The 15,697-nt window shown below is 43.8% G+C and overlaps 1 protein-coding gene across 3 annotated transcripts in view; it reads right to left on the bottom strand.

Annotated features, from left to right (window-relative positions):
• Positions 1–15,697, bottom strand: part of LOC135218237 (nuclear migration protein nudC-like) — a 522,861-nt gene that overhangs the window by 363,868 nt on the left and 143,296 nt on the right. The window lies entirely within an intron of this gene.

Below are 15,697 nucleotides of genomic sequence, written 5' to 3'. Positions count from 1 at the left end.
TTTTTTTTTTACTAAATTCCCACAAAAGACTACAATAGTTTCATAAAATGGACTGAACTGCCACTGATACTTTAGCAACTACAAGAAAATGTATAAAATTTACAAGGAAGAGAAATTTAAGACATTCAAAGTTGGTGTAGAAACAAAGCAGGAAAATAATATGATCAGTCCTCAATTAATACCTCTCAAAATTTTAATAGTAAGGTTAATGTTTACAACACTCAAGCTTTTGAATACAGAACATAAATATTTTTCTCCTTAATTATTATTTAACTAATTATTCAGTTAACCAAACTATATTAACCGATCTATATTTGGTATACATCTCCCCAAACTATATTTGGTGTAAGAAAAGCATCTGCTTAAACTGTATTTGGTAAAAGAAAAAGCATAAAAGTCACTGTCTTCTTTTATGATAACAAAGCTATGTTGTCAGCCAGAAAAAAATTAAGTCCTGGAGCAGTTAAAAGGCCAAGCAATCCACATTCCTGAACTTAAAGCTAATAAGGTCTGATCAAACTTGTTTACTTACACACATTATCTGCACAAGAGCATAGCCTGTTCTGTACAATAGGTTGACAGCATACGGTCAATATATTCAAAAGTAATAACCAAGTGTTACTGATCTATGGACAGTAAAATCATATCCTTTTCAATTGTTAAGAAAGTTGATGGTCAACAGAAAAGAAATAAAATCCTAAGAGGAAATCAGATCCATGACAGATTTTACTAAAGACTGAGCAAGGTCAGATGTAGCTTCAAAATCTACACCAGAAGCTGAACATTCAAGTCAACAGGAGTAGCCATCAGAAAAGTTTGGCTAACTAAGCCGTATTTCCTGTTTTGTCAAAAGCTTAATGAAACGTCAAGAGCCAAGTTGTACAGAAGTTCCTACAAGAGTATGAATACATGAACACCATAGAAAAGGATCTACTGTAATAGAAGTAAAAAATTAATAGGATAAGACTGAATGTTACAAATGTCACTAATATGAAGACATATGGAGAAGTTACAAATATTCTCCTCGGGAACAGGCTGTAAGTGTGTGCCGTCACTTGTTTTGTCCTCAAGGGGTTACCTTCCATGGTCTACCAGAGTTTCAAGGTGACCAAACTAATATCAAAGAATTCTTGTCTACTAGTTGGTCTCTTGAACAGGTATTGTGTCATATCAATATACACACTATAACTCTTGATGGAGTAAATAATGGACTCAAAAGATATGAGGGTATATTCCCTTATCTTCTGCAAAGCTATACCCAGCAGTTGAGTGCTTAATTTTAAGTTCCAGTAGAAGTTTTAGATTTAAACTTTTGGAACTGGTTATTAATGTGTGAGCCAAAAACCTGGCATTTCTTGCAGTACATGGCCGGTGCTTAGTCATAATCGCCAATTGGTAGTTTTGAAAAGCAAAAATTGTTTTAAAGAATTTGTCATTCTAATGAGATGCTTTAACTTAAAAAACTGTTTCACAATTTATCATTAATATAGAAAATCCTTTAAGATTATATGATGTCTACAATGAGCTAGGCAGTAGCCTACATCAGAGTAAGTGATAATAAATTAGACTAGATTAATAGTGGATACTGTCTGCAGCCTATAACCTAGGATAACATATCCTTAGTGTGAACTAAATATAACTGGGATTAGGTAGTAACCTAATTAACAGAAGAACCCTTTAATCCTATATGGGCCTAAGCAATACCATAGCCTGGACCAGGGACCCAAGGATTAGATAATAGCAACAATCTGGGTCTAGCTATAAGACTATACATTTTAGTAAAGTCTAGATTATGGAGGAGTAATGATGGTAGTTTATATTTGACAATGTCTCTTAGGGTTGCGTGAGAGAGAGAGAGAGAGAGAGAGAGAGAGAGAGAGAGAGAGAGAGAGAGAGAGAGAGAGAGAGAGAGAGAGAGATTGGTGGAGGAATAAATGGGAGTGGTTGAATAGTAGTCGTAAGCGTGTGTCTGTTGTGGCACTCTGTTGTGTATATCAGTGGCAGGAGTGTGTTACGGGAGTTGTAAGAAGTAAGGCGTTCGTTGAAGTCGTAGAGTTGGTTTGGCCAGCAGTTATCCATTGGTGGTCAGTTGATGTTGTGTTATTTGATTGATTTTGGTGTTGTCTAGTTGTTGTGCGTGTGTCTGTCTGGTTGTGGTGAAGTTGAAGAGGTTGGTCGTGCATTTCGGTGTCTGTGAATGGTGATTGGGGCAGTGTTCGTGTTGGCAGGTTGTTGTGCAGGGTTGAGTTGTGTGGTTGTCGTGTTGTTAAGTTGTTGTGGGGTTGTGGTTCTCAGTTGGTTGGTTTGTGTTGTGATTATCTGCATTGGTTGTGTCTCGGCTAGCCTATATCCAGCATACAGCACAGCCTAGCCCTGAGTATCTGAAGCCTGAGGTGAGTATGTGTTTGTGTTTTGTGTTCCGGTATATTGTTAAACCAATTGTCCTGCAGGTATTGTAAGGCAGTGTGAATGTGGGAAATTTTGTCAGCTTGTACGATTAACATAACTGTGGGGAGTTGGCTTGCTTTTTTCACTTAGCTTTGATTCCACCACAGAAATTTATGGCGTCCAAACAGGGACTGCTAGTGTGACAGCTGCAGGACGATTGGTCTAGGCTAGTGTGTATGAGTGGTGAGAAAGTTTGGGATGGAAGGATTGAGTGAGGTGGAGAGGCTGCAGGAGGAGTTGAGGTTGGAGAGAGAAGTGAGAGGATGATTTGAAGTGGAAAATGAGAGGTTGAGGGCAGAGTGTGAGGAGCTGAAGAGCGAGTTAGAGGAAATGAGAGGAATGCTAAGGAGTGCGAAAGTGGAAATGAAAGAAGTGAAAGGAGCGGAAGAGAGAATGGTTGAAAAAATGGATGAAAAATTCGGAGTAATGATGATTGTAGTGCAGGAGATGATGAAGGGATTCATGGGAGAGGGAGCTGTAAGAGGTAGGCCTACTAGGTCTTCTGATGGGCCAGGAGTGGTAAAAAAAGTGGAAGAGCAAGTGGATGAGACTACGAGTGACGAAGGTGATTTGGTTGTGATAGGTAAGGGGAAGAAGGGAAAGACACAGTATAAGGATAAACCTGAGGACAAGAATAAGAAGGGGGCTGAAGAAAAGAAGTAGACCATGGGAAAGAAGGCTAGTAAGGATGATGGACAGGATGAGACTAGGACTGAATACATTGGGGAAAGGGTTGGGAGTGATTTAGATAGTGATGAGTGGAAACCAGTAGGTAGAAAGAAGGGTAAGAAGAGTGTAATAAAGAGCATGGATGTGTGTATGGAAGTTGATTCATTGTATTCAGACGAGGTTAAGAGGAATTAGAATGGAAGTAGCAAAAGTGAAAGTGAGAGTGAGCAGGAATTACGAAAGGCTGTGTATATGAGGGAGGTACCCCAATGTGCAAAATACGAGGAATATGGAAGTAGGGACGTATGGGACTTTTTTGAGGAACATGAGAGGTATTGTGTGACTGTCCACAAGGAATATGGAAGTAGGGACGTAAGGGACGTTTTTTGAGGAACATGAGAGGTATTGTGTGGCTGTGCACAAGAAATATGGATATGGAAGTAGGGATGTAGGGGACTTATTTTGAGGAACATGAGAGGTATTGTGAGGCTGTGCACGAAGGAAATATGGGAAAGTAGGAAACGTAGGGGAACTTTTTTGAGGAACATGAGGAGGTATTGTGAGGGCTGTGCACGAGGAATTATTGGAATTACGACGGTAGGAGCTTAATTTTTTGAGGAACATAAGGAGTATTGTGTGGCTTTGCACAGGAATATTGAAGTAGGACATAGGGGACCTTTTTGAGGAACCATGAGAGGTATTGTGAGCTGTGCACAAGGGAAAGATTGCGAAAGTAGGGAACATAGGGGACCATTTTTGGGGAGGAACATTTTTGAAGGAAGGTATTGTTGAGGCAGTGCACAGGAAATATGGAAGGTAGGGACATTAGGGGACATTTTTGAGGTAACTGAGAGGTATTGTGAGGCTGTGGCACAGGAAAATATGGAAGTAGGGACATAGGGGTGACCTTTTTGGAAGAAACATTTTTTGAGGAGGTATTGTGGGGAGGCATGCAACAAGGAATATTGGAAGTAGGGGACGTAGGGGACATTTTTGAGGAACATGAAGGTATTGTGAGGCAAGTGCAACAAGGAATATGGAAAGTAGGGAAATAAGGGTGTGACAGGTTTTTATTTTGAGGAACATGAGAGGTTTTATTGTGAGGGCAAGGTGCAGCAAGAAATATGAGAGTGAGGACGAGTAGGGGACAATTTTTGAAGAACAAGAGAGGACTGTGAGGCAGTGCAACAAGAATTATGGAAGTAGGGACGGTAGGGGACATTTTTTTGAAGGGACTGAGAGTTTTTATTGGTGAACGCATTGGCACAGAAATTATGGAATAGGGACGTTAGGGGACATTTTTGAGGACATGAGAGTATTGTGAGCAAGTGCGCAAGGAAATATGGAAGTATGACTAGGGACATTTTTGAACATGAGAGTATTGTGAGGCAGTGCACAAGAAATATGGAGTATGGACATAGGGACATTTTTTGAGGACAATGAAGGTATTGTTATGCAGTGCACAAGAAATATGGAAGTAGGGACGTAGGGGACATTTTGAGGAACATGAAGGTATTGTAGCAGTGCACTAAGAATATGGAAGTAGGTACGTAGGGGACATTTTTGAGGACACATGATAAGGTTAATTGTGGTGCAGTGGCACAGAAAATTATGGAAGTAGGACGTAGGGCATTTTTTGGAGGAACTAGAGGTTTGTGTGCTGTGCACGACAAATAATGGAATAGGGATAAGGGGAATTTTTGAGGAACATGAGAGGTATTGTGTGAGGCTGTCACGAGAAATATTGTATTAGGGATGATGGGACTTTTTTGAGGAACATGTATGTATTGTGAGGCTGTTCATAAGGAATATGGAAGTAGGGATGAAGATAGGAATTTTTTGGGAACATGAAGGTATTGTGATGCTGTGCACGAGGAATATGGAAGTATGGACGTAGGGGACATTTTTGAGGAACATGAGAGGCTTGTGAGGCTTGTGCACGGAGGAATCTGGAGTAGGGACGTTAGGGGACATTTTTGAAGGAACATGAGAGGTATTTTTGGAATGCTGTGCACGAGGAATATGGAAAGTAAGAATGAAAGGGGACTTTTTTGAGGAAACATGGAGAGGTATTGTGAGGCTGTGCACGAAGGGAAATAGTTGGAAGTTAGGGAACGTAGGGGACATTTTTTGAGGCAACATGAGAGGTATTGTGAGGCTGTGCACGAAGGAATAATGGAACAGTAGGGACGTAAGGGGCGGGACCTTTTTTGAGGAACATGAGAGGTAATTGTGAGGCTGTGCACAAGAGGAATATGGAAGTAGGGAATGTAAGGGGACATTTTTGAGGAACATGAGGGGTGGATTGTGTGGCTGTTGCACGAAGGAAATATGGAAAGTAGGGACGGTAAGGGGAAACTTTTTGAGGAAACATAGAGAGGTAATTGTGATGCTTGTGCACGAGGAATATGGTAGTGATGAAGGGGACTTTTTTTTGAGGAACATGTATGTATTGGAGGCCTGTGCATGAGGAATATGGAGTGGGATGAAGGGGTACTTTTTTGAGGAACATGAGAGTATTGTGAGGCTGTGCACGAGGATATGGAGTAGGGACGTAGTGACTTTTTTTGAGGTGGGGGAGGGGGTGGGGGGGCAGTTTTGGAGGAACATGAGAGTTTTATTGTGAGGTGTGCACGAGAATATTGGCAAGTAGGGATAGGAAGTGGGACGTTTGGGGAAATTTTGAGGAACATGAGAGGTATTGTGAGGCTGGGCAACAAGAAATATTGGAACTAGGGATGGGGACAGGGAACTGAGGGAATATTGTGAGGCTGTGCACAAGAAATATGGAAGTGAGGGGAACATAGGGCTTTTTGAGGAAACATGAGAGGTATTGTGAGGCTGTGCACGATGATATTGGAAGTAGGGTGGACGAAATAGGGGACTTTTTGAGGAACATGAGAGGTATTGTGAGGCTGTGCACGAAAGAATATGGAAGTAGGGGACGTAGGGGACTTTTTGAGGAACATTGAGAGGTATTGTGAGGCTGTGCACGAGGAATATGAAGTAGGATGAAGGGTACTTTTTTGATGAGACATGAAGAGGGTATCTGTATTGTGAGGCTAGTGCACAAGAGAAATAGGGAAGTAGGGGACGTAGAAACGACATTTTTGAGGAACATGAGAAGGTATTTTGATGTGCTGTGCACGAGGATATGAAGTAGGGAATGACGTAGGGGACATTTTTTGAAACATGAGGAAACTGAGAGGTATTTGTGAGGCTGTGGGCACGAGGAATATGGAAGGAGAATGGAAGGGGACGTAAGGGGACATTTTTGAGGAACCATGAGAGGTATTGTGATGCTGTGCAGAGGAATAGGAAGTAGGGAACGTAGGGGACTTTTTCGTTAGGAAACATGAGAAGTATTGTGAGGCTGTGCACGAGGAACTATGGAAGTAGGATGTAGGGGACTTTTTTGAGGAAACATGAGATTTTTTGTATTGTGAGGCTGGCACGAGGAATATGGAAGGAGGGACGTAGGGGACTTTTTTTGGGAAGGAACATGAGGAAGTATTGTGAGGGGCTGTGCACGAAAGAATTTATGGAAGGTAAGGGATGTAGGGACTTTTTTGTTAAAGGAAATGAGAGGTTATTGTGAGGCTGTGGCACAGGGGAATATGGGGAAGTAGGAATGGAAAGGGGACTTTTTGAGGGTAAATGAGAGGTATGGGAGGCTGTCTGCACGGGGAGGAATATGGAAGTAGAGGAGTAGGGGACTTTTTTGAGTAACATGAGAAGGTATTGGTTAGGCTGTGCACGGGAAGGAATATGGAAGTAGGGATTGTAGGGGACTTTTTTGATTTTGGGAACATGAGAGGTATTGGTGGGCTGGGTGCACGAGGAATTATTGGAAGTAGGAAATGAAGGGGACTTTTTTGAGGAACAATGAGACGGTATTTGGGTGATGGCTGTGCACGAGGGAATTAGGGGAATAAGGGTAGGGACCGTATGGGACTTTTTTGAGGAAGAAACATGAGAAGTATTGTGAGGCTGTGCACGAAGGGGAAATATGGAAGTAGGGATGTAGGGGACTTTTTTGAGGAACATGAGAGGTATTGTGAGGCTGGTGCCACAAGGAACTCTGGAAGTAGGGATGTACGTGACTTTTTTGAGGATCATGATAGACCACTGTGAGGCGGTGCACGAGCAAATATGGAAGTAGGGATGTAGGGGACGTTTTTGAGGAACAATGGAGAGGTATTGGTGAGGGGCGGTGCACGATCAATATTGGAAGTAGGGGATGTAGGGGATGTTTTTGAGGAACATGGAAGGAGGTATTGTGAGGCTGTGCACGAGGAAATATAGGAATTAATAGCGATGTAAGGGGACTTTTTTGAGGAACATGAGACGGTATTGTGAGGCTGTGCACAAGGAATATGGAAGTAGGGATTGTAAGGGGACTTTTTTTGAAGAACACTGAAGGAGGTCTTGTGAGGCTGGTGAAACGAAGAATCTGGAAGTAGGGATGTAGGGGACATTTTTGCGGAACATGAGAGGTATTGTGAGGCTCGTTGCCGACGGAAATAATTGGAAGTAGGGATGTTAACGGTGACGTTTTTGAGGTATCATGAGAAGCACTGGTGAGGCGGGTTGCCACGGAGCAAATCAATATGGAAGTAGGGATTGTATGGGGTTTTTAGAGGAACATGACGAGTATTGGTTTGGAGGCGGTGCACGAGCCAATCTGGAAGTAGGGGACTTTTTTGAGGAACATGAGAGGTATTGTGAGGCTGTGCACGAGGAATGTGGAAGTAGGGATGTAGGGGACTTTTTTGAGGAACATGAGACGTATTGAGAGGCTGTGCATGAGGAATATAGAAGTAAGGACGTACAGGACTTTTTTTAGGAACATAAGAGGCATTGTGAGGCTGTGCACGAGGAATATGGAAGTAGGGACGTGCGGGATATTTTGGAGGAACATGAGAGGCAGTGTGAGGCTGTGCACGAGGAATATGGAAGTAGGGACGTAGGGGACTTTTTTGAGGAACATAAGAAGTATTGTGTGGCTGTGCACGAGGAATATGGAAGTAGGGACGTAGGGGACTTTTTTGAGGAACATAAAAAGTATTGTGTGGCTGTGCACGAGGAATATGACAGTAGGGACGTAGGGGACTTTTTTGAGGAACATAAAATAGTATTGTGTGGCTGTGCACAAGGAATATGGAAGTAGGGATGTAGGGGACTTTTTTGAGGAACATGAGAGGTATTGTGAGGCTGTGCACGAGGAATATGAAAGTAGGGACGTAGGGGACTTTTTTGAGGAACATGAGAGGTATTGTGAGGCTGTGCACGAGGAATATGAAAGTAGGGACGTAGGGACTTTTTTGAGGAAACATGAGAGGTAGTGGGCTGTGCACGAGGATATGAAAGTAGGGACGTAGGGGACTTTTTGAGGAACATGTAGTATTGTGAGGCTGTGCCTAGGAATATGGAAGTAGGGACGTAGGGGGGACTTTTTTTTGAGGGAACATGAGAGGTATTGTGAGGCTGTGCATGAGAATATGGAAGTAGGGACGTAGGGGGACTTTTTGAGGAAAAACATGAGAGGTATTGTGATCTGTTGCATGAGGAATATGGAAGAAGGGACGTAGGGGACTTTTTTTGAGGAACATGAGGAGGTATTGTTAGGCTAGGTGCACAAGGAATATGGAAGTAGGGACGTAGGGGACTTTTTTGAGGAACATGAGAGGTATTGTGAGGCTGTGCACGAGGAATATGAAAGTAGGGACGTAGGGGACTTTTTTGAGGAACATGAGAGGTATTGTGAGGCTGTGCACGAGGAATATGGAAGTAGGGATGTAGGGGACTTTTTGAGGAACATGAGAGGTATTGTGAGGCTGTGCACGAGGATTATGAAAGTAGGGACGTAGGGGACTTTTTTGAGGAACATGAGAGGTATTGTGAGGCTGTGCACGAGGAATATGGAAGTAGGGACGTAGGGGACTTTTTTGAGGAACATGAGAGGTATTGTGAGGCTGTGCACGAGGAATATGAAAGTAGGGACGTAGGGGACTTTTTTGAGGAACATGAGAGGTATTTTGAGGCTGTGCACGAGGAATATGGAAGTAGGGATTTAGGGGACTTTTTGAGGAACATGAGAGGTATTGTGAGGCTGTGCACAAAGAATATGAAAGTAGGAACATAGGGGACATTTTTGAGGAACATGAGAGGTATTGTGTGGCTGTGCACAAGGAATATGGAAGTAGGGACGTAGGGGACATTTTTGAGGAACATGAGAGGTATTGTGAGGCTGTGCACGAGGAATATGGAAGTAGGGACGTAGGGGACTTTTTTGAGGAACATGAGAGGTATTGTGAGGCTGTGCACGAGGAATATGAAAGTAGGGACGTTAGGGGACCTTCTTGCGAGGAACATGAGAGGGATTGTGAGGCTGTGCACTAGAATTTATGGAAGTAGGGACGTCGTAGGGGACTTTTTGAAGGAACATGAGAGGATTGTGAGGCTGCGCATGAGGATATGAAGTAGGACGTAGGGGACTTTTTTGTGAGGAAACATGAGAAGGTACAGTGAGGTGTGCATGAGGAATATGGAAGTAGGGACGTAGGGGACTTTTTGAGGAACATGAGGGTATATGCGTGAGGCTAGGCACGAGGATATGTGGACAGTTAGTAGGGACGTATGGGACTTTTTTGAGGACCATGAGAGGTTAATATGTGAAGGCTTTGCACGAGGAATATTGGACAGTAGGATGTAGAGGTGACTTTTGAGGAACATGAGAGGTATTGTGAGGCTGTGCACGAGGAATATGAAAGTAGGGACGTAGGGGACTTTTTGAGGAACATGAGAGGTATTGTGAGGATGTGCACCGATGAATATGGAAAGTTAGGGACGTAGGGAACTTTTTATGAGGAACATGAGAGTATTGTGAGGCTGTGCACGAGGAAATATGAAAAGTAGGGGACGTAGAGGACTTTTTTGAGGAACATGAGAGGTATTTTGAGGCCTGGCACGAGGCAATATGAAGCAGGGACGTATAGGGGACTTTTTTGAGGAACATGAGAGGTATTTGGAGGGCTGTGCACGCGGAATATGGAACAGTAGGGGATATGTAGGGGACGTGGAGGAACATTTTTGGAGGTAAGTGTGGCTGTGCAAAAACGAGGAATATTGGTGTAAGGACGTAGGAGACTTCTGAGGAACATAAGGAAGGTAATTGTGGTGGTGTGCAAGAGGAAATGGGAAGGGAAGGACGTAGGTGACATTTTTTAAGGAAAATAAAAAGTAATTGTTGGCTGTGCATTGTGGAATATGAAGTAGGCACGTAGGGGACTTTTTAAGGAACACAAGAAGGTAATTGTGTGGCTGGCACTGAAAGGAATAGGAAAGTTAGGGACTTTTGTAGGGGATTTTTGAGGAAAATAAGAAGTATTGTGGGTGGCTGGCACGCGTGGAAGTATGGAAGTAGGGAACGTAGGGAGACTTTTTTGAGGAAAACAAAATAAAGAAGGTATTGTTGTGGCCTGGCTGTCGCACAAAGAATATGGAAGTAGGAAATATCGGGGACATTTTGAGGAACATGAGAGGTATTGTGTGGCTTGATGCACAAAGGGAAATAGGGAAGTAAGGGAGGACGTTAGGGGTACATTTTTGAGGAAACATGCGAGGTATTGTGAGGCTCGTGCACGAGGAAATATGGAAGTAGGAACACTAGGGGGACATTTTTGAGGAAAGGAACATGGCGAGGTATTTGTGTGGCTGTGCACAAGGAATATGGAAGAAGTGAACATAGGGGTACATTTTTGAGGAACATGAGAGGGTTATTGTGTGGCTGTGCATGCAGAAGGAATATGAAGTTGGGACGGTAGGGACTTTTTTGAGGAACATGAAGAGGTATTGGTGAGGCTGTGCACGGAGGAATATGGAAGTAGGGACGTAGGGGACTTTTTTGTGAGGAACATGAGAGGTATTGTGAGGCTGTTGCCACGAGAAATATGGAAGTTATGGGAGTGTACAGGACTTTTTGAGGAAAACATGAGAGGCATTGTGAGGCTGTGCACGGGAATAATGATGGAAAGTAGGGACGTACAGGACTTTTTTGAGAAAACATGAGAGGGCATTGTGAGGCTGTGCATCGCCGAGAAATATGGCAAGTAGGGACCGTAGGGGACTTTTTTGAGGAAACATGGAGATGGTATTGGTGAGGCTGTGCACGAGGAATATGAAAGGTAGGGACGTAGGGACTTTTTTGAGGAACATGAGAGGTATGTGAGGCGCTAGTGCACGAGGAATATGAAAAGTAGGGACGTAGGGGACTTTTTTGAGGAAAATGAGAGGTATTGTGAGGCTGTGCACTAGGAATATGGAAGGTAGGGACGTAGGGGAACTTTTTGAGGAAGATAGAGGAGGAGGTATTGTGAGGCTGGGTGCAGTGAGGAATATGGAAGTAGGGAACGTAGGGAGGGACTTTTTTGAGGAACATGAGAACGGTTTACTGGTGAGGCTGGTGCATGAGGAATATGGAAGTTGAGGGTAGGGACGTAGGGGACTTTTTTGTTTGAGGAAACATGAGAGGTATTGTGAGGCTGGTGCATCGAGGGAAATGGAATGGAAAGTAGGGACGTAGGGGAGGACTTTTTGAGGGAACATGAGAGGTATTGATGAGGGCTTTGCACGAGGGAATATGGCGAAGTAGGGATGTAGGTGGACTTTTTTGAGGAACCATCGAACGAGGTATTGTTGCGGGCTGTTGCACGAGGATTATGAAAAGTAGGGACGTTAGGGGCGGGGGGACTTTTTTGAGGAACATTGAGAAGGTAGTTGTGAGGCTGTGGCACGAGAATCTGGAAGTAGGGTGATGTTAGGGAACGTTTTTGAGGAACCATGAGAGGTATGTGGGAGGCTGTGCAACGACGGAACTCATGAAAAGTAGGGACCCGCTAGGGGACTTTTTTGAGGAACATGAGGAGGTATTTTGAGGCTGGTGCACGAGGAATATGAAAGCAGGGACGTAGGGGACTTTTTGAGGAACATGAGAGGTATTTTTGTGAGGCTGTGCACGAGGAAATGGAAAGTAGGGATGTAGGGGACTTTTTGAGGAACATGAGAGGTATTGTGAGCTGTGCACGAGGAATATTGAAGTAGGGACGTAGGGGACTTTTTTGAGGAACATGAGATGGAATTTGTGATTCCTGTGGCACGAGGAATATGGAAGTAGGGATTGCTGGAGGGGATGAGAACATGAGAGGGTTATTGTGATGCTGTGCACGAGAAATATGGAAGGTAAGGGAACGTGGGGAATTTTTTGGGGAGGAACATTTTGAGAGGTATTGTGAGGCTGTGCAACGCGGAATATGAAAATAGGAACGGTAGGGACTTTTTTTGAGAACATGAGGAGGTATTTGAGGCCTGTGCATGAGGAAGTATGAAAGTAGTGGACGTAGGGGACTTTTTTTGAGGAACATGAGGAGGGTATTGTTGAGGCTGGTGCACGAAGGATATGGAAGTAGGGATGTAGGAGACTTTTTGAGGAACATGAGGAAGTAATTGGTGAAGGCTGTGCACGGGAGGAATATGGAATTAGGGACGTAGGGGACTTTTTTGAAAGGAACATGAGAGGGTATTGTGATGCTGTGCACGAGGATTGGAAGTAGGGATCAGGTGACTTTTATGATGGAACATAAGGATTGGTGAAGCGGTGGCATGGGAGGGAATATGAAAGTAGGGGACCTTTTTTAAGGGGATCTTGTTTGAAGAACATTAGAGGTAGGTTGTGTGGCCGTGCACGAGGAATTATGGAAGTAGGGACGGTAGGTGACTTTTTTGAGGAACAGTGAGAGGTATTGTGAGGATGTGCCTGGAATATTGAAGGTAGGGATGTGCAGGGGCTTTTTGAAATGAACATGAAGGTATTGTTGAGGCTGGTGCTGAGAATCTTGAAAGTAGGGGAATCTTTTTAGGGACTTTTTTTAGGAACATGAGAGGTAATTGTTGTGGCTGTGCACGGAGGAATATTGGAAGTAAGGTCGTAGGAGACTTTTTTGAGAACATCGAAAAGTCTTGTGTGGGTTGTGGCACACGAGGAAATTAATCGGAAGTAGGGACGTAGGAGAACATTTTTTGAGGAACATAAAAAAAGTATTGTGTGGCTGTGCCATTGATTAAATTATGGAAGTAAGGGACGTAGGGGAACTTTTTTGAGGAACATAAGAAAGTATTTGTGTGGCTGGTGCACTGAGGAATTAATGGAAGTAGGGGGACGTAGGCGAGACTTTTTTTGAGGAAAATAAGAAGTTATTGTTGGTGGCTGGCTGTTGCACAAAGAAACTATGGAAGTAGGAACATAGGGGACATTTTTTGTTTGAGGAACATGAGAGGTATTTGGTGTGGCTTATGTCACAAAGGAATATGGAAGTAGGGGAGCGTAGGGGACAATTTTTGACGGAACATGAGAAGGTATTGTGAGGGCTGTGCACTGAGGAATATGGAAGGTAGGAACATAGGGGTACATTTTTGAGGAAACATGAGTAAGGTATTGTTTGGGCTGTGCACAAAGGAATATGGAAGAAGGAACATAGGGGAGACATTTTTGACAGGAACATGAGAGGGTATTTGTGTGGCCTTGTGCACAATAAGGAATGCAAGTTTGGAAGTTGGGGTAGGGGACTTTTTTGAGGAACAATGAGAAGGTATTGTTGGAGGCTGTTGCACAGAGGAATAAGGGAAGTGGGACCGTTAGGGGACTTTTTTGAGGAAACGTGAAGAGGCGGTATTGTGGAGGCTGGTGCACGGGAAAAGAAATATGGAAAGTGTGGACGCTACAGGACTTTTTTGAGGAACTGATGAAGGCATTGTGAGGCTGTGCACGAGGATGATGGAAGTAGGGTAAATTGTAACCAGGTATTTTTTTTGAGAAACATAAGAGGACATTGTGAGGTCTGTGCAGCCTGAGAAATTATGGAAGTAGGGATGTACGGGACTTTTTTTGCGGTTTTTTGAGGAATCATGAAGAGGCACATGTGGAGGCTGTGCACGAGGCAATTGGTGGAAGGTAGGGACGTAACAGGACTTTTTTTGAGGAACATGGAGACGTATTGCGTAGCTTTGCACGAGGAATATGGAAGTAGGGACGAAGGGGACTTTTTTGAGGAACATGAGACGTATTGCGAGGCTGTGCACGAGGAATATGGAAATAGGGACGTAGGGGACTTTTTTGAGGAACATGAGAGGCACTGTGAGGCTGTGCACGAGGAATATGGAAATAGGGACGTACGGGATATTTTGGAGGAACATGAGAGGCACTGTGAGGCAGTGCACGAGGAATATGGAAGTAGGGACGTGTGGGATATTTTGGAGGAACATGAGAGGCAGTGTGAGGCTGTGCACGAGGAATATGGAAGTACGGACGTAGGGGACTTTTTTGAGGAACATGATACGTATGCGAGGCTGGCACGAGGAATATTGGATGTAGGGATTAGGGGACTTTTGAGGAACATTGAGAAGGTATGGTGAGGGCTGTGCACGAGGAAATATGAAAGTAGGGATGTAGGGGAACTTTTTTGGAGGAACATGAGAGGTATTGGTTGAGGCTGTGCATGGGAAGGAATATGGAAGTAGGGGATTTTTTTGAAGGAATATGGGGAAGTTTTTAGGGATATGGTAAGGGGACTTTTCTGGAACATGAGAGGTATTGTGAGGCTGTGCATGAGGAATATGGAAAGTAGGGATGGTAATACTTTTTTGAGGGGAACATTTTTTGAGGAAGGTATTGTGAGGCCTGTGATGGAGGAATATGGAAGTAGGGATGTAGGGGACTTTTTGAGGAACAGAGAGGTATGTGAGGCTGTGCACGAGGAATATGAAGAGGGATTTTTTTGAGGAATATTGGGGATAGTAGGGATGTAGGGGACTTTTTTGAGGAACATGAGAGGTATTGTGAGGCTGTGCACGAGGAATATGGAAGTAGGGATGTAGGGGACTTTTTTGAGGCAAACATGAGATGTATTGTGAGTGCAGCTGTGCACGGAAAGGAATATGAAAAAGTAAGGGATGGTAGGGGACTTTTTGAAGGGGAACATTTTTGAAGGCTAATCTGTGAGGCTGTGCATGAGGAATATTGGAAGTAGGGGACTTTTTTGGCGGAATATTGGAAGTAGGGATGTAGGGGACCTTTTTTGAGGAAACATGAGGGAAGGTATTGGTGAAGGCTGTGCAATGGGATATGGAAGTAAGGGATGTAGGGGGACTTTTTTTGAGGAACATGAGGAGGTATTATGTGAGGCTGTGCATTTTGAGGAATATCGGAAGTAGGGATGGTAGGGGACTTTTTTGAGGAACATGAGAGGTATTGTGAGGCTGTGCACGAGGAATATGAAAGAATGGATGAAGGGGACTTTTTGAGGAACATGAGAGGTATTGTGTGGCTGTGCACCGAAGGAATTTTATGGGAAGGTAAGGACGTAGGAGACATTTTTTGAGAAACATGGAGAGGTATTGTGAGGCTGTGCACGAGGATATGGGGAAAGTGGCGACATAGGTTACATTTTTGAGGCCAACATGAGGGGAGGTTTTGTGAGGCTTTTTTGTGCAACGGAAGGAATATGGAAAGGTAGGATGTAGGGGA

Source organism: Macrobrachium nipponense, chromosome 9 (assembly GCF_015104395.2).
Source record: "Macrobrachium nipponense isolate FS-2020 chromosome 9, ASM1510439v2, whole genome shotgun sequence".
Classification (NCBI taxonomy): domain Eukaryota; kingdom Metazoa; phylum Arthropoda; class Malacostraca; order Decapoda; family Palaemonidae; genus Macrobrachium; species Macrobrachium nipponense.
This window is presented reverse-complemented; position numbering and strand designations above follow the sequence as displayed.